We start from the raw sequence: 20,494 nt of genomic DNA on the forward strand, positions 1-20,494 counted from the left end.
AACCTACGTGCCCTTTCAAAATTAAAGTCATAATTTTCTGCAATCATTGCAGCACTGTTAATCATAGCAAAAATCTCACGCAGTTCAAAGCTATGGAGACTTGATGCTGAGTTGCTGAGAGCAAAACAAACACTGAAGGTTATTTTCACTTTTCACCACTCTCGCTGCTTTGGGTGCGCGCTGCCTCTATAATGGCTCGCTGCTAAACAAAAGCTGAACGCTATTTTCAATTTTTGCCTTTTTTCGTAAAAGCAAAAATCCTCTTCAGATTTCTTTCGGTTAGCGAAAACCGGTACTAATGTAGGTCTTTCGTAAAAGCAAAGTGGTGTAAGCGAACTTTCGTAAAGCGGGGGATACCTGTATTCTAAAAGCAGGATGATGCAACCATGCCTGACAAGTCAAAGCCAATATAAAAGCCAAAGAGAGGGCACATAATTGGGAACAAAAGGCAACTGAAAAAAGCCACAAGGGAAAGAAGTCAAAAGAAATGAATTAAGTATTTTGCAACGGTCTTCTTCACTGTGGGAAATACTAGCAGTATGCCAGAATTTAGAGTGTGCTGGGGGCAGAAATGAGTGAAATTGTCAATACTAGTGAGATGGTGCTTGTAAAACTCAAAAGGTCTGAAGGTAGATAAGTGACCTGGACCAGATAGTCTGCACCCCAGAGTTCCGAAATAGGTGGCTGAAGAGATTGTGGAGGCATTAGTAATGATCTTTCAAGAATCATTGGATTTTGGTAATGATATGGGAGGAATGTAAAGATGCAAATGTCACTCCATTTTTCAAGGAGGGAGGCAGAAGAAAGAAAATTATAGGCCAATTAGTGGTTGGGAAGATGTTAGAGTCAACTGTTAAAGATTTGGTTTCAGGGTATTTAAAGGCACATGATAAAATAGGCCAAAGTTAGCATGATTTTAAGGGAAAATCTTCCCTGACAAATCTGTTGGAATTCTTCGAAGAAATAACAAGTAGGATAGACAAAGGAGAATCAGTGGATGTTGTGTACTTGAATTTTCAGAAGCCTTTGACAAGGTGTCACACATGAGGCTGTGTAACAAGCTACAAGCTCATGGTATTACAGAAAAAATTCTAGCGTGGATAGAACACTGGTTGATTGGCAAAAGGCAAAGAGTGGGAATAAAGATATCCTTTTCCGATTGGCTGCTGGTGACTAGTGGTGTCCCACAAGGGTCTGTGTAGAATCGATTCTTTTTAAGTTAAATGTCAATTATTTGTATGATGGAATTGATGGCTTTGTGGCCAAGTTTGTGGATGACACAAAGATGGGTGGAGAGGCAAATAGTGTTGAGGAAGCAGGGAGCCTGTAGAAGTACTTCGATAGATGAGGGGAATCGGGCAAAGAAGCAGAAAATGGAACAGTGCCAGGAATTGTGTGGTCATATGCTTTGGTAGAAGAAATAAAAGTGTAGACTATTTTCTAAATGGAGAAAAAAAAATCAAAAAATTGAAATGCCAAAGGACATGGGAGTCTTAATTTACAGGTGGAGCAACTGGTGAGAAAGGCAAATGTCAAGTTAGCATTCAATTCAGGAGGACTAGAATATAAAAACAAGGATGTAATGTTGAGGCTTTAAAGCCCTAATGAGGCCTTACTTGGAGCACCTTAAGCAGTTTTGGGCCCCTTATACAATAGGGTCTTTTAAGAGCCTCTTAGACAGGTACATGAAGCTTAGAAAAATAGAGGGCTATGCAGTAAGGAAATTCTAGGCAGTTTCTAGAGTAGGTTACATGGTTGGTACAACATTGTGGGCCAAAGGGCCTGTAATGTGCTGTAGATTTCTATGTTCTATTGACGAAAGGGACCAAAAGGACTTCACAGAAATTATTCGGGATTGAAAGGCTTATCATATGAAGAGCATTTGATGACACTAAGCCTGGACTCACTGGAATTCAGAAGAATGAGGGAAGGATCTCATCAAAACTTATCAAATGTTGAAAGGCCTTGATAGAGTGAATGTGGAGAGGATGATGGGGAAGTTAAAGAACCAGAGGACACAGCCTCAGAATTGAGCAACGTTTCATTTAGAACAGAGATGAGGAGGAATTTCTTCAGCCAAAGTGGTAAATGTATTGAATTTGATGCCACAGGCAGCCATGGAGGCCAAGTCATTGGGTATACTTAAAGCAGAGATTGATAGGTTCTTGATTAGTCAGGGCACGAAGGGATACAGAGAAGGAAATGGATCAGACTCCATGGGCCAAATGATCTCATCCTGCTCCAATGTCTTATGGTCTTCTTTAAGAGAATTTTGGACAAGTACATGGATGGAAGGGATTTGGAGAGACATGGTCCAGATAGATGGGATAAGACAGAAGATCAAGTTGGCATGGACTAGATGGGAAGAAAGGCCTGTTTTTGTGCTGTAGTATATTGAAGAGAAGGAGCAAGACTAAAGCTGTAAGGAAGGTTTTAAATTAACTATCAGTAGTAACTGATCCAATGGGGTGGGGGGGGGGTAGCTTGAATTCGACAACTTCTGCCTTCTCATTTTGGACTTTACAATGGGATGAGATACTGACTTGGAAATTTCCCATACCCCCAATCTTAAATATCTGACTCTAGTAAGTGGTTTCAAAAATTCCAGCAAAAAATCACAAATTCTCTGGTCAGCCTAGTAGCCACAGAAAACGTAAATACTTCTAATTTTGAATACCATTTTAAAACGCAATTTTTACGTAATTATATCTCAAATACATTTAGAATTAATCAGGAATCAATTGGAATACACTCAAAATATTCACCCAATTAGCCCAATGTCCTGGTTTATATTCTGGTTTATCACAGTCTATTTCAAAAATACAAAAGACGAGTAGCGATTAATGTAATGAACGCTCTACCGAAAATATAAGCAAATCCATTTAAGATACCATTGCTGGAAAGTAAAGTACCATCACCGCTCCCCATTATAACCAATTCACCTGAACTGGCGGTGGCACCCGTACGAGATTTCAAACTATATGTCTTGATGGTGGCCGAACAACAAATCACGTTAAATCTCCAGGCTCCTGCGTAGCTTCGCAAATCCCGAATTTTTATCGAGCTCTCTAAACGTGAAAGAACAAACGCAACCCCTAAATATTTGTGCAGCTACGGACAGCCCGGCTTCTATTTCCGTGTAGTCTCAAGTACACCGTCGCAAACCGAGCATCAAATGCTTTCATTGGCTACCACAGACCAAAAGCAACGTCAATGATTGACTGCATTCCACTCAAAATCCCGCCTTCAAGCGGTGGGGGTGGAGAAAGAGCCAAAAATCAAAAGCTGTACCTGAAGAAGCATAGCTTATGTATGATGCAATGCAGTAATTACATCACAACAGTACCCGGAAAACATTTTAAACAGACGAAAATGCAGCGAAAGCTTGCCGTAAACAAAGATCTTAACTGAATGATCTCAAGTGCAAAGCCTTTATCAGTACATGGAAGTCACCATCCATCTTTAAGATTGATGCTAATTTCGTGATGAAACAACTTAATGCATATAAAATTGCATTTTAAATATATTTTAGGACACAACGACAGTACAAGCAGGAAAACAAGTTTCGTTTGTAGAGTTCATAAATCGGCTACGAAGCGGTAGATGTTATGGCCGTACAAAGCTCCGGCAAATGGAGTTTAACGCAGGAGAAATGTGTTGTGCTGCAGAGGGACCTAGGTGTTCGAACACGCGACTCAAAAGAAATGCGAAAAGCAATTTAAGTTTACAGATCCGGAGCGCCTTCCAGCGACCTCGAGCAGCTCAATGGATCTCTATCGTATCGCAATGAATACAATTAAATATTCCCGTTTCAGCCTGATACAGCTGAGAATCATAACTGCTTCCAAGGTCTGTACAGCTGATAAATATGTTTTAACTGTGATTGGGGAAAAAAAAACTATCGCTGCTTAAAACCAACGGAAATAATGTGATTGTGGCCGTACTTCTCGCCGGATTCCACGTAGGAAACGTGGTTACAGGACAGGGAAACGAGTACGTTTAAGGAAGCGGGGTGTTAGACTCCCAATACCAACTACCGTGCTGGCAAACGTAATGTACCTAGTAAATAAGATCGAAGATCTCAGAGCGAAGGCGCTGTACGGAGGGACATTAGGACCGCGTGCGTCCTTTGTACTCAAGATGGAGCCGACGAACTTCACAACCCGCTGCTCAACCAGGATTCTGTGAAACAAAGTACCCAGGACATCTTCAAGGAGCGGTGTCTCAAAAAAAAAGGCAGCGTCCATTATTAAGGACCTCCAGCTCCCAGGGCATGCCCTTTTCTCACTGTTGCCATCAGGTAGGAGGTACAGAAGTCTGAAGGCACACACTCAGCGATTCAGGAACAGTTTCTTCCCCCCTGCCATCCTAAATGAACATTGAACCCGTGAACACTATCTCACTTTTTACATTATTGGTTTTTGAACGATTTTTATCTATTCATTATACGTATACTGTAACTGATTTACTTATTTATTATTTTTTTCTCTTATTCTATATTATGCATTGCATTGAACTGCTGCTGCTAAGTTAACAAATTTCACGACACATGCCAGTGATAATAAACCCGATTCTGATTCTGATCTGATCGTCCCCTTCCGCGCTGGACGCCGCAATTCACGGTGGGGAAAGGACTATCAAGTCTCTCAAAAGCAGAGGTGGAGGTGTATGCCTCATGATCAACTCCTCGGTGCACAAATTGATCAGTGTGCTCACCAGACCTAGAATATCTCGCAATTAAGTACCATAGGAGATTTCTTTTTTAAAACATTTTTTTATTGAATTTTCAAATGGGTTACAGAAAGAAAACAAAGTTATCAACCCTTCATATTATCAACCCTAACATATCCCTATAGAAAAAAAAGAAAGAAAATGCCTGGATATCGGAAGATCCCCACATGCTCCATGGAGTTCATTAGCTTTAATATGTATATTTATTTCTTTCCCCAGATAACCAATAATTTTATCTTCGGAGCACCTATATATTTAATCCTATTTTTTGTAAATAAGGGCGCCAAATTTTCAGAAATATTTCATATTTATCTCTTAAATTATAAGTATTTTTCTCAAGTGGAATGCAGCTAAAAATTTCGTTCTTCCAAAGATCTATACTTAAGTATGAATCCGATTTCCAATTAACTGCAATAGCCTTTTTGGCTACTGCCAATGCAATTTTTATGAATTCTTTCTGATATTTATTCAATTTGGATTTGGAATTATTACAAAGCAAATCAACTTAGATTTATTGCATCTTTTTTTGATGAAGATAAACCGGCATGGATTAGAATAGAATTAGACAAAATAGGAGAAAATATACCAGAAGACTTTATATATAAATGGGAATCTAAATGGATACGGGAAAAGAAAGAATCTCCTATACTAAAACATTTGATTGATTTATGGAATAAGATAAATGTTGATGATGAGATAAAGAAATCTTTATTAGCAAAGAGACCTTTAATTCAAAATAAACATCCCTTTTACAGTGGATAATCAACTTTTATATAACTGGTTTCACAAAGGGATTAGATATATAGGAGACTGTTTTGAAGGAGGTATATTAATGACATTTGACCAATTAAAGAATAAATATAAAATATCAAATAACACTCTTTTCTGTTATTTCCAATTAAGGGCTTATTTAAGAGATAAACTGGGTCAAACAATGTTATTGCCGAAACCTAATGAAATAGAAACTTTAATTCATAAAGGAAAAATAAAAAAAATATTTCTGGTATGTATAATTTGATTCAAAAACAGGCAATTAAACAAGGAATTCATAAGTCAAGACAAAAATGGGAAACTGATTTGAATATTAAAATTGATGAAACAAGTTGGTCAAGATTATGTCTTGACAGTATGACATACAATAAATGTTCGACTAAGATTAGTACAATACAACTTTTTACATCAAATATATATTACACCACAAAAAATAAGTAGATTAAACTCAAATTTATCTGATCAATGTTTTTGATATAATCAAGAAATTGGTACTTTTTTTACACTCTACTTGGTCTTGTTTTAAAATTCAACCTTTTTGGACAAATTTAAGAGTTTTACTGAAACAAATTATTGGAATACAACTTCCACATAATCCAACATTATTTTTACTAGGTGATATTGAAGGGATAAAATTGAAATCCATAGATTTCTGTGATCATTTTGGAAGCGCATAGGCAGGAAGGCAAGGGAGGTGGGGTAGCGCCCTTAATTAAGGATGAGATCAGGGCGATAGTGAGGGACAAAGCAAGATCTAAGGCGCAGAATGGTGAATCCATCTGAATAGAGATTAGGATTAGTAAAGGGGGAAAAATAAAATCACTGGAGAGAGTTGTCTATAGGACACCAAATAATAACGTTACAGTGGCACAGGCAATAAATGGAAATATCTGAGGCATGTAAGAATGGAACAGCAGTTATCATGGGGGTCTTTAACTTGCATGTAGATTGGGTGAAACAAGTTGGTCGAGGCAGTCTTGTGAATGCATCCATGATAGCTTTCTTGACAGCATGTTACTGAACCTACAAGGGAACGTACTATCTTAGATCTCGTTCTGTACAATGAGACAGGTAAAGTTAGTGATCTTGTAGTTAGGGATCCTCTTGGAAAGAGTGTTCACAGTATGATTGAGTTTCTCACACAAATGGAGGGTGTAATAGTTCAATCTATAACCAGTGCCTAAACAATGGAGACTACAATGGGATGAGGGAGCATTTGGCTAGCATAGATTGGAAACCACAGGCTATATGGTGGGACAGTTGAAGAAGAGCTGAAGAATTTCTAAGAGATTTTTCACGGTGCTCAGAAGTATATTCCAGTTAAAAGCACGGACAGTAAGGGTGAGGAGAGCCAACCTTGGATAACTAAGAAAATAAAAAGGTATCAAACTAAACACTTGTGTGTACAAAGTCACCAAGAGTAGTGGGAAACTGGAAGATTGGGAAGATTTTAAAAAGCAGCAAAGAAACACAAAGCAAGCAATAAAGAATAGATTATGAAAAAAATGCAAAAATATAAAAACAGATAGTAAAACTTGTTATCATTATATGAAGCGGAAAAGGGTGGTTAAAGTGAATATAGGTCCCTTAGAGGGACAATTAGGGGGAATTGATACTGGGTAATGAGGAAATGACAGAGGCTTTGAACGACTATTTTGTGTTGGTCTTCACGGTAGAGGACATGTCTAACATGCCAAAGAGATATGTTATGGATGAAATGGGAGGTGAGGACCTCGATACAATAGCTATCACTAAAGAGGTAGTGTTGAGCAAACTTGTGGGCCTGAAGATAGACAAACCCCTGGTCCTGATGGAATGCACCCCATGGTACTGAATGAAATGGCTGAAGTTATAGTAGAGGCTTTGGTGATAATTTACCAAAATTCTCCGGACTCTGGGAAAGTCCCGGCAGATTGGAAGAAGGCGAATGTCATGCCACTGATCAAAAAAGGATGCAGGCGAAAGGCAGGTAACTATAGGCCAGTTAGCTTAACATTTGTATTTGGGAAAATGCTTGAAGCTATCATTAAAGAAGAAATAGCAAGGCATCTGGAAAGAAAAGGAGGTTCCAGAGATGAGGAGGTTAGACTATGAGGAGAGGTCGAGTCGCCTGGAACTGTACTTACTGGAACTCAGAAGAATGAGAGGAGATCTTACAGAAACATAAATTTATGAAAGGGAAAGGTAGAGGCAGGAAAGTTGTTTCCACTGATAGGTGAGACTCGAACAAGGGGACATAGCCTTAAGATTCGGGGAAGATTTAGGCCGGAGATGAGGAGGAACTACTTCTCCCAGAGGGTAGTGAATCTGTGGAATTCTCTGTCCAATGAAGCAGTGGAGGCTACCTCAGTAAATATATTTAAGACCAGGTTAGATAGATTTTTGCATAGTAGGGGAATTAAGGATAATGGGGAAAAGGCAAGAGGTGGAGATGCCCTCACTTCGGAAAGTGCGATCACCTGGCTGTACTTTTACTCCCCGAGTACAGAGACTGAAGACTCACCAGTAGTGAGGACCAAGAAGGTATGAACAAGGGAAGAGCAGGAACACTTAAAGGACTGATTTGAATCAGCGGACTGGACTGCATTCAGCGATTCATCTTCAAAATCTGGATGAGTATGCTGCAGTTGTTACTGACTTCATTAAAACCTGTGTGGATAAGTGTGTGCCTGCGAAAACTTGCAGTACAATCCCAAACCAAAAACCATGGTTGAACCAGGAAGTATGTTGTCTTGAGGGCTAGATCTGTGGTATTTAAATCGAGTGACCAAAGTCTGTATAAGAAAACCAGGCATGACTTGCGGAGGGCTATTTCAAGAGCAAAGAAACAATTGTGAGCGAGGTTAGAGGCGACATCGGATGCACAATTACTCTGAAAGGGTTTGCAAGACATTACTTCCTACAAAGTGAAACCCAATAGCATGAATGGCAATGATGCTTCACCACCAGATGAACTCAACACCTTCTATGTTCACTTTGAAAGGGAGAATATAACTACAGCTGTGAAGATCCCTGCTGTACCCGATGACCCTGCGATCTCAGAGGCTGATATTAGGCCGTTTTTAAGGAGGGTTACACTGGTTACATCAACTTCTGTGTGGACTGCAATGTTCTGGCAAGAACTGTCTTTTGTTATTCAAATAACAAGCCATGGGTAACAAAGGACATTAAGGACATCCTGAATGCTAAAAAGAGGGCGTTTAGAGATGGAAGTAGGGAGGAGCTGAGGACAATACAGAGGGACCTGAAAGCCAAGATCAGGGAGGCTAAAGACCGGTATAGGAGGAAGCTTGAGTGGAAACTCCAGCAGAACAACATGAGAGAGGTCTGGAGTGGGTAGAGGACCATCACTGGGTTCCGGCAAACTAGCAAGAGTAGCTGAAGGCAGTGTGGACAGGGCCAACGAACTTAACCTGTTCTTCAACAGATTTGACACTGTGGCCCCTGCCCATCCCCCACAATTCATCTGTTGTCAGCCCCCAACCAACACATACTCCACTCTCCCCTCCTAACAGCCCCCTACCCTGGTCTCAAGACTACACCCCTCCCACACCTGAAACCACCATGGTGGGCTTCACAGCGGAACAGGTGAGAAGACAGCTGAAACGTCTTTACCCAAGCAAGGCTGCAGGCCCAGATGGTGTCAGCCCCAGGGTGCTCAAAGCCTGTGCCCCCTCAGCTATGTGGAGTACTTCACCATGTCTTCAACCTGAGCCTGAGTCTACAGAGGGTTCCTGTTCTGTGGAAGACATCCTGACTCGTCCCTGTACCGAAGACACAGTGCCCCAGTGGCTCCAATGACTACAGACCGATGGCATTGACCTCCCACATCATGAAGACCCTGGAAAGACTTGTTCTAGAGCAGCTCCGATCTATGGTTAGGCCGCACTTAGACCCCCTCCAGTTCGCCTACCAGCCCCGACTAGGAGTTGAGGATGACATCGTCTACCTGCTGAACCGTGTCTACACCCACCTGGACAAGCCGGCGAGCACTGTGAGAGTCATGTTTTTTGACTTCTCCAGTGCGTTCAACACCATTCGCCCTGCTCTGCAGGGTGAGAAGCTGACAGTGATGCAGGTGGATGCTTCCCTGGTGTCATGAATTATTGATTACCTGACTGGCAGACCTCAGTTCGTGCGCTTGCAACACTGTGTGTCAGACAGAGTGGTCAGCAGCACTGGGGCTCCACAGGGGACTGTCCTGTCTCCCTTTCTCATCACCTACTGCACAGAGTCTTGCCAGCTTCAAAAGTTTTCTGATGACTCTGCCATAGTTGGATGCATCAGCAAGGGAGATGAGGCTGAGTACAGGGCTACGGTGGGAATATTTGTCACATGGTGTGAGCAGAATCCTCTGAAGCTTAATGTGAAAAAGACTAAGGAGCTGGTGGTGGACCTGAGGAGGGCTAAGGCACTGGTGACCCCTGTTTCCATTCAAGGGGTCAGTGTAGACATGGTGGAGGATTACAAATACCTGGGGATACGAATTGATAATAAACTGGACTAGTCAAAGAACTGTCTACAAGAAGGGTCAGAGCCATCTCTACTTCCTGAGGAGACTGAGGTCCTTTAACATCTGCCGGACGATGCTGAGGATGTTCTACGAGTCTGTGTGGCCAGTGCTATCATGTTTGCTGTTGTGTGCTGGGGCAGCAGGCTGAGGGTAGCAGACACCAACAGAATCAACAAACTCATTCGTAAGGCCAGTGATGTTGTGGGGGTGGAACTGAACTCTCTGACGGTGGTGTCTGAAGAGGATGCTGTCCAAGTTGCATGCCATCTTGGACAATGTCTCCCATCCACTCCATAATGTACTGGTTAGGCACAGGAGTACATTCAGCCAGAGACTCATTCCACTGAGATGTAACACTGAGCGTCAAAAGAAGTCATTCCTACCTGTGGCCATCAAACTTTACAACTCCTCCCTCGGAGTGTCACCTGGTCCTGGACTTATTTCCACTTGGCATAATTTACTTATTATTATTTATTTATGGTTTTATATTGCTATATTTCTACACAATTCTTGGTTGGTGCGACTGTAACGAAACCTAATTTCCCTCGGGATCAATAAAGTATGCCTGACTGTCTGAAGCCTCAAAAGGCAGCAGGCCCAAATGGAATACCTGGTAAGGCTCTGAAAAATTATGCCAACCAATTGGTGGGAGTATTCAAGAACTTTCTCAAACACTCACTGCTATGGTCTGAAGTTCCCACCTGTTTCAAAAATGCAACAATTATACCAGTGCCTAAGAAAAGTAGTGTGAGCTGCTAATGATCATCACCCAGTAGCACTCACATTGATGGTGATCAAATGCTTTCAAAGGTTGGTCATGGCTGGAATGAAATCCCTCAGCAAGGACCTAGACCCACTGCAATTTGCCTACTGCTATCAGCAACTGACACAATCTCAATGACTCTTCATATGGCCTTAGATCACATGGACAATACAAACACCTATGTCAGGATGCTGTTCGTTCACTATAGCTCAGGATTTTACACCATCATTCCCACAATCCTTTTTGTTAAGTTACAAAAACTTGGCCTCTGTGCTCTCTCTAAAATTGGATCCTCGACTTCCTAACTGGACCACAATCCATGTGGAATGGTGATTGCTCTTCCTTGTTAACTATCAACACATCTCAGGGGTGTGTGCTTAGCCCAGTGAACTACTCTCTCTCTCTATACCCATGACTGTGGCTAGGTATAGTTCAAATACCATCTATAAATTTGATGATGAGACAACCATTTTTAGTAGAATCTCAGATTGAAATGAGGGCGTATAGGAGTGAGATATACCAGCTAGTTAAGTGATGTTACAGCAACAACCTTGCACACAATATCACTAAGATGAAAGAGCAGATTGTGGACTTCAGGAAGGGCAAGAAAGACGAGGGAAGATCTCTGAGGATCTAAGCTGGTCCCAACATAATGATGCAGCTATAAAGAAGGCAAGACAGCAGCTATATTTCATTAGGAGTTTGAAGAGATTTAACTTGTCAACTAAAACACTAAAAAACTTATATAGATGTACCATGGAGAGCATTCGCCCAGGTTGTATCACTGTCTGGTATGGGGAGGCTACTGCACAGGACCAAAAGATACTACAGAAAGTCATAAAATTAGTCAGCTCCATCTTGGGTACTAGCCTCCTAGTACCCAAGACATCTTCAAGGAGTGGTGCCTCAAGAAGGCAATGTCCATTATTAAGAGACCCCCCATCACCCACAGAATGCCTTCTTCTCATCATTACCATCAGGAAGAAGGTACAGAAGCCTGAAGACACACTCAGTGATTCAGGAACAGCTTCTTCCCTTCTTCCATACACCTATCACCTACTACCTTATACTTCTTCCTCCCATCCCCCCCACCTTCTTGCTCTAACCTCATCTTTTTCCCAGTCCTGGTAACAGGTCTCAGCCTGAAACATTGACTGTTAACTCTTTTTCATTTTCCTGGCCTGCTGAGTTCCTCCTGCAATTTGTGTGTAGTCCTCTTTATACTGGCTATATCCCCCTACTCTTTCTGTCAAATGAAGGGTCCTGACCTGAAACACTGACTGTCCATCTCCCTCTAAAGTATCTTGCAAAATCAAAGACCCCACACACCCTGAACATTTTCTCTTCTCCCCTCTCCCATCAGGCAGATGATACAAAAGCCTAAAATCATCTACCACCAGGCTCAAGGACAGCTTCTATGCTGTTGTTGTAAGGCTATGTCAGGCTTCCCCAATACAAAAGATAGTCTTGATCTCACAATGTCACTTGTTATGATCTTGCACCTTACTATCTGCCTACACTGCACTCTGCAGATAGAACCATAGAACACTACAGCACAGTACAGGTCCTTCAGCCCTCCATGTTGTGCTGACCCACATAATCCTTAAAAAGTACTAAACCCACACTACCCGATAACCCTCCATTTTTCTTTCATCCATGTGCCTGTCCAAGAGGCTCTTAAGTACCCCTAATGTTTTAGCCTCCACCACCAGCCCTGGCAAGTCATTCCAGGCACTCACAACCCTCTGTGTAAAAAAACTTACCCCTGATGTCTCCCCTAAACTTCCCTCCCTTAATTTTGTACGTATACCCTCTGGTGTTTGCCATTGGTGCCTTGGGAAACAGGTACTGACTATCCACCCTATCTATGCCTTGAAGATGTTCTGGATACTACAGAGGCTAATGCTCATGATGGAGCTGACTAAGTTTATTTCAACTCTGTGCAAGAAAAAAAAAAAGCTTTTCACTGTACGCGTAACAAACCAACTCCAATTCTGTTTGCTGCTTGTTTTGCATTTGTACATACATGAATATGGTTCCTTTTTTACAAGGATTTACAGAAAAAACTTGAAAGAGAAACTTGAAGAGATCTTGAAAGAGTTTGGATGGCAGCTGTCTGAAAGAAAAAATCCTGGCAAGAAACAAGGGAAAGAAAAGGAAAAGTAGCAGATACGACACAGAGTTAATTTTTAATCTGCCTATCACATCAGGAGAAGATGCAACAAACAGTTACTTGATCAGGATAGAAAGAACAGTCATGAACTAGGGTGTACAAACTCAGAGCATGGAGTTGTCTGTTCAGCACAGAATGAGAGGAAAACCTCTTCACCAAAAAGGTAGTGTATCTTTGCAATACTTTACATTGTGCAGTTGGAGTCTCAGTTGATGAGTATATTCTGAAAGACTTAAGAAAATCAAGTCTTGTGGAAAAAAAATCTCAGGAGCAGCAGACAAAATAGATCAGGCCAACTCAGAGAACTGTTTCAGACTAAAGGGTTTAATTACATGATATCATGGAGAGCCCAGGCACCTAAAGCGGAGTTCTGAGACTCTGCTCAACAATGGATTACACTCTTATTTATACCCCAGGCGTACATGACAAGAAGCACTTAAATCTGAAAAAGGGGGGAACTTCAACTACAACTCATTAGAATAGCGAGGTTGCACTATGTCCTTGAGCGGTTATACATTTTCTTAAGTGTTAGTTCTCAGGACAGTATATCAGGCCTTCTCAAGCACAGACTTGTGATGATTCTTAGAACAAGAAAACAGAGACAGTTATTTTCCCATCCCATCTACAAAGCATATTTCAGTCACACAATGTACATTAGTCATAGATAAGTGATTAGAGACTTTGAATTCACATACTAGGTCATTATCCCCTTAACATTTGTCACAACATCTTACTATTGTCTTCCATATCAAGACATCTGCAGTTAGTGCAGAAATATGATGTCAAGTTTGAAAAAAAAACAATGATCCTACTCAGTGGCGGAACAGGCACAAGAAGTCACCTTCCACTTCTTTCTCTAATTGGATGAAAATTGAGCAAATTTGGTCATTCTCAAAGCAGCAAAAAATGGTCAGCTCCAAAGTAAGTGCCCTGAGGAATTCCTACAACAATAACCTAGGGGCTGAGATGCTTGGCCGCCACTGAAGTATAATGTGAGATTATTAATTCTGACAGAGAGAATGGAAAACTTAATTTTAAAAAAATACACATCATACAAGCAATATATGAGCAGGTTGAAGAGATTTGGGCGGTGGTTCAACTGGAATGTTTTAGTCCTCACAAGCTAAAAAAGTTACTAATGGAAAATTATTACATTTGGAAATTATCAGATTTGGAGATGCAGAAGTTTATAAATCTGGAAGAGATTACAGAAAGGGAGGGACAATGCGAGGCTGAGATTTAAGATCTGGAAAGAACATTTAAAAATAGTTATTACTTGACTGACAGCCATCGGATGATATCAAACAAGAATAAAATGATTCATTATAACATATAACAATTACAGCACGGAAACAGGCCATCTCGGCTCTTCTAGTCCATGCCGAACGCTTACTCTCACTAGTCCCATCGACCTGCACTCAGCCCATAACCCTCCATTCCTTTCCTGTCCATATACCTCTCCATTTTTTTTTTTTTAATGGCAATATCGACCCTGCCTCTACCACTTCTACTGGAAGTTCGTTCCACACAGCTACCACTCTGAGTAAAGAAGTTCCCCCTCGTGTTACCCCTAAACTTTTGCCCCTTAACTCTCAACTCATGTCCTCTTGTTTGAATCTCCCCTACTCTCAATGGAAAAAGCCTATCCACGTCAACTCTATCTATCCCCCTCATAATTTTAAATACCTCTATCAAGTCCCCCCTCAACCTTCTATGCTCCAAAGAATAAAGACCTAACTTGTTCAACCTTTCCCTGTAACTTAGGTGCTGAAACCCAGGTAACATTATGACTTGCATACATTTAGGATATAGGTGGCATACCCATATTTTCAAGTTCAAGGAAAAAAAAATAAAGGGAGGCCAACTGGAATGATCATGTCTGGAGTATGAAGAAGTTATTCAGCAGTACCAAAGTTGAAGTGAGCGAGGGGTGGAGTCCTTAATCAGGTTAGATGGCCTTAGTAATATCACAGATGGCAATTCATTCGAGAGCCAAACATAACAAACAGTTCAGTTCAGTTTTGGACAGATGCCAGGAAAAGAGATGGGGGATAATGTGAAGATATTTTATCTGAAATGTTATTTCACTTACCAGAATTTTCTTTTCTACTTTTTAAAACACAAGATATAGGAGCAGGAATAGACTATTCAACCCATCAAGACCAGTCCAACATTCAATCAGGGCTGATTTATTATTCCCTCTCAACCCCAATCTCCTGCCTTCTTTCTGTAACCTTTGATATTGACCAAAGCCCACCCACCTCTGCTTAAATATATCCAATGATTTGACCTCCACAGCCACCTGTGGCAATGAATTCCACAGATTCACCACCTTCTGGCTAACGAAATTCCTTCTCATTTGTTCTAAATGGATATTAATTTATTCAGAGGCTCTGCCCTTTGGTCCTAGACTCTCCCACTATCAGGAGTATCCTCTTCAGATCCACTATCCAGGCATTTCATATCCAGTAGAATTCAATAGGATTTGCCCCTCCCCATCTTTCTACGCTCCAGAGTTCAAGCCCAGACACAACCAATGCATGTCATACATTAACCATTTCATTCCAAGATCATTCTCATAAACCTCCTCTGGATCCTTTTCAATGCCAGTACATCCTTTTCAGATTACGGTCCCAATGCTGCTCACAATATTCTGAATATAGAGATACTTTGTTGATCCCAAAGGAAATGTGATCTGACCAACAACTTATCAAACCTTAAGATTACATTCTTACTTTTATATTCTAGCCCTCTGAAGTGAATGCTTACAGTGGCATGCAAAAGTTTGGGCACCCCAGTCAAAATTTCTGTTACTGTAAATAGCTAAGTAGAAGACGTCCTGATTTCCAAAAGGCATAAAGTTAAAGATGACACATTTCTTCAATACTTTAAGCAAGATTACATTTTTATTTCCGTCTTTTACAGTTTCAAAATAACAAAAAAGGAAAAGGGCCCAAAGCAAAAGTGTGGGCACCTTGCATGGTCAGTACTTAGTAACATCCCTTTTGGCAAGTATCACAGCTTGTAAACGCTTTCTGTAGCTAGCTAAGTCACTTTCAATTCTTGTTTGGGCAACTTCTCCCATTCTTCCTTGCAAAAGGCTTTTAGTTCTGAGAGATTCTTGGGCCATCTTGCATGCACTGCTCTTTTGAGGTCTATCCACAGATTTTCAATGATGTTTAGGTCGGGGGATTGTGAGGACCATGGCAAAACCTTCACCTTGCGCTTCTTGAGGTAGTCCATTGTGGATTTTGAGGTGTCTTTACGATCATTATCCTGTTGTAGAAGCTATCCTCTTTTCATCTTCAGCTTTTTTTTCCACAAACGGTATCATGTTTGCTTCCAGAATTTGCTGGTACTTAATTGAATTCATTCTTCCCTCTACCAGTGAAATGTTCCCTGTGACACAGGCTGCAACACAAGCCCAAAGCATGATTGATCCACCCCTATGCTTAACAGTTGGAGAGGTGTTCTTTTCATGAATTCTGCACCCTTTTTTCTCCAAACATGCCTTTGCTCATTGCGGCCAAAAAGTTCTATTTTAACTTCATCAGTCCACAGGACTTGTTTTCAAAATGCATCAGGCTTGTTTGGATGTTCCCTTGCAAAGTTCTGACGCTAAATTTTGTGGTGAGGGCGCAGGAAAGGTTTTCTTCTGATGACTCTTCCATGAAGGTCATATTTGTGCATGTGTCACTAAACAGTAGAACAGTGCACCACCACTCCAGAGTCTGCTAAATCTTCCTGAAGATCTCTTGCAGTTAAACGGGGGTTTGATTTGCCTTTCTAGCAATCCTATGAGCAGTTCTCTCAAAAAGTTTTCCTGGTCTTCCAGACCAAAACAAAAATAATTTACTAATCTTGCTTAAAATGTTGAAAAAAATGTTTCATCTTTAACTTTATGACTTTTAGAGATCAGTTCATCTTCTACTCTCTTAACTATTCACAGCAACAAATTTTGACCAGAGTGCCCAAACTTTTGCATGCCACTGTACATTGCATTAAGTCTTCCTTACTACTGACTCAACCTACAAGTTAATCTTCAGGGAATCATGCACTAGGACTCCCAAGTCCCTTTGCACCTCTAATTTCTGAATTTGCTCCATTTAGAAAATAGTACAACATATATAACATATAACAATTACAGCACGGAAACAGGCCATCTCAGCCCTTCTAGTCCGTGCCGAACGCTAACTCTCACCTAGTCCCACCGACCTGCACTCAGCCCATAACCCTCCATTCCTTTCTTGTCCATGTATCTATCCATTTTTATTTTAAAGTGACAATATCGAACCTGCCTCTACCACTTCTACTGGAAGCTCATTCCACACAGCTACCACTCTCTGAGTAAAGAAGTTCCCCCTTGTGTTACCCCTAAACTTTCAACTCATGTCCTCTTGTTTGAATCTCCCCTACTCTCAATGGAAAAAGCCTATTCATGTCAACTCTATCTATCCCCCTCATAATTTTAAATACCTCTATCAAGTCCCTCTTCAACCTTCTACACTCCAAAGAATAAAGAGCTAACTTGTTCAACCTTTCTCTGTAACTTAGGTGCTGAAACCCAGGTAACATTCTTGTAAATCTCCTCTGTACTCTCTATTTTGTTGACATCTTTCCTATAATTCGGTGACCAGAACTGTACACAATAGTCTTTGCCTTTATTCCTTCTATGAGAGGCCATCTACTTTCCCAGTTTTCCATCTGCCACTTCTTTGCCCATTCTCCCAACCTGTCTAAGTCCTTCTCCAGAGCCCCTGCTTCCTCAGCACTACCTGTTCTTCCACCCATCTTTGTATCATTTGCAGACTTAGCCACAAAGCCATTAGTTCTATTCTCCATATTATTAACATTATGTGAAAAGTAGTGGACCCAACCCCTGCGGAACACCACTAGTTACCAGCAGCCAAACAGAAAAGTACCCCCTACACTTTGCCTTCTGCCAGTCAGCCAATCTTGTATCCATGCTAGTGTCTTTCCTGTAATACCAAGGGCATCAATCTTGCATAGTAGCCTTATCAAAGACCTTCTGAAAATCCAAGTAAACAAGATCTACTGATTTTCATCTTTACTGCCATGTTATTCCCTCAAAGAATTCCAACAGATTTGTCAGGCAAGATTTTTCCATAAGGAGACCATACCAACTTCGGCCTATTTTATTGTGTGCCTCCAAGTACCTCAAAAGCTCATCTTTATTGAACTGTAATTCACTGTTTATTTTCTATTATATGTATTATATTAGAACATTATAAAGTTGTTGACAGAATAGGCCTCTGGACCTACAAAGCTTGCCAAATTCCTGTTCACATATTCTGGACAAATAACTGTCAAAAGTTTAGAATTGAAAGTCTCCAAGGTACTACTCTCAACTATACATCTAGGTAGTTTGTTCCATGTATACACACCTCGCTGTGTAAAGAGATACTTCCTGATGTTAGTCCAAAATCTCCCCTTAACCAGTCTCTCCCTATGGCCGTGTGTCCTCATTGACAGATTAAGCTGGCATCTACCTATACCTTTAATGATTTTGAACACTTCTATCTTGTCTCTTCTCACCCTATGTCTACTTAGGCTAAAAAGATTTAATTCTTACAATCTTTCTTTACAGCTCAAACCCTGCAGACCTAGAATGAGTCCAGTTGTCCTTCTCTGGACTCTCTCCAATGCCGTCACATCCCTCAGAATATGAAGCCCAAATTTGTACGCAGTATTCAAGGTGTGGCCTCACAAAGTGCATTATACAGCTTAAAGGAGCACATCTCTAGACTTGAACTCCACTGAGTGTATTATATAACCCAACATTCTATTAGGCTTCCCAGTCACTTCTGTGCATTGTCTAGATGTTGATAGTGATGAGTCTACCAGGATGCTCAAATCCATCTCATACAGTGCACTTTCTAACTCAAGACCCCACCCCTCAATGTATAGTTATATCTAATATTTCCATTTTGTATATGTAATACTTTACATTTACTTATATTAAATTTCATCTACCATTTATCTACCCACATCTGGAATTGTTTAGATCTAACTGTATTGATTCTGCTGCCTGAAAGTCATCAGCAAACTTTACTAGTTTATTTGTTATGTGCTTATCCAAATTATTAACATAAATTTTAAAATAGCAAAACCCCACTTTTAACATTTTCTAGGTGTGAAAATCACCCTCTCACCATAACTCGTTTTTTATTTTTGAGCCAATTCTGCACCTATTCGCACACCTTACCCTCAGTCCCTACCACCTGTAAACTGATTTATTGACCTCTTGAGGGGTACCTTGTCAAAGCCTTCTGAAAGTCCAAGTAATTTATATTAACTGCTCTATTGTTATCATAACTTTTAGTTGTCTCTACATAGAACTCCAGTATATTAGTAAAACATGATTTCCCCTTCTGAAACAATGCTGGCTTTCTGCTAACATGCCAGTTCCTATCAGCTGCTTTCCATCTCATTCTTATTTAATGTTTCCATTATACACAGTAAGCTTACTGGTCAAAGTTACCAGGGTACGTGTGGTCACCCTTCTTATACACCAGGATAACGTTACCCTATTTCCCGTCCTTAGGGATTTGACCAGTCTTCTGACTTTTGAAGTATTCTTGGATACATATTGTCTGGCCCTGGATATTTATTAACTTTCAGCATTTTCTTTGGAAGCAGGAGCTCACTTAAATGAATCTTACACTTACTGGCATTTTGTTATCATCTTCACAAGCAAATACATCAATAAAATATGAGTGAAGTGTATCCACTATGTCCTTTATGTAGTTTATCAACCCACTATTATTCCTAATACACTTGACTTCCTCTGACTTTTCTTTTATTACTAAAGTATTGAAAAAACCTCAGGGTCAGTCTTAGCATTATCAGCAATATCCTTTTCAACCTGCCTTTAGACAATCTTGAATTTCCCTCTTGACCATCGCTCTCATATTTTCATATGCCCTACAGTTAATGTCTTTTCCATTTTTTCTGAATTCCTTATATAGCTGTCGTTTCTTCAATATCTTTATGCATATCTTTATTTATCCATGTAGTTGATATATTGTTTTTTTATTGCTTTTCCCAACCTTGGGTTATTGACCCCGTTGTTCCTCAACTGACTCAATGTTAAACAGTTCTTTCCAGTTTACCTTCTGAAGTCTTAGCCATGTCTGCACAAACTTTACATTTCTGTAATTCAATTTAGTGGCTTTGGTTTTTACTGATATATTCCCCCAAAAAACTTTGAGACTAACAATGTTATGATCGCTTGTTCCTGAGGCTCAGCAACTTCCATACTTAAAATTCTATCCTGATTGTTACAGAATATCAAATCTAGACAGGCCTCCCATCGTGTTGGGTCAAAAACAATCATTCAATAACTCAAAGAATTCACATTCCTGTAATCCAGTAGTCACTGAGTTCTCCCTCTCAATATTCCCCATAACTTGTTTTTTTTAAATATTCTGAGAGAATTGTTTACTAAAATCATTTTCAGCATTAGGGGCATCTATAACATACACCCAATGTTATTCCTTTAACCTCACTGCTTTTATTTCTC

The 20,494-nt window shown here is 40.4% G+C and overlaps 1 protein-coding gene across 2 annotated transcripts in view; it reads right to left on the reverse strand.

Moving 5' to 3' along the window:
• The window catches only part of LOC140717098 (bcl-2 homologous antagonist/killer-like), a 111,615-nt gene that overhangs the window by 83,471 nt on the left and 7,650 nt on the right, over positions 1-20,494 (reverse strand). The window contains exon 1 of one of the 2 annotated variants that reach the window (XM_073030309.1): positions 2,943-3,287. The exons of the other annotated variant lie outside the window; for it this stretch is intronic. The gene's annotated coding sequence lies outside the window, so the exon portion shown is untranslated. Of the gene's footprint in view, positions 1-2,942; positions 3,288-20,494 lie in introns of those variants that run through there. 2 annotated transcript variants of the gene reach the window in all.

Source organism: Hemitrygon akajei, chromosome 27, assembly GCF_048418815.1.
Source record: "Hemitrygon akajei chromosome 27, sHemAka1.3, whole genome shotgun sequence".
Classification (NCBI taxonomy): Eukaryota; Metazoa; Chordata; class Chondrichthyes; order Myliobatiformes; family Dasyatidae; genus Hemitrygon; species Hemitrygon akajei.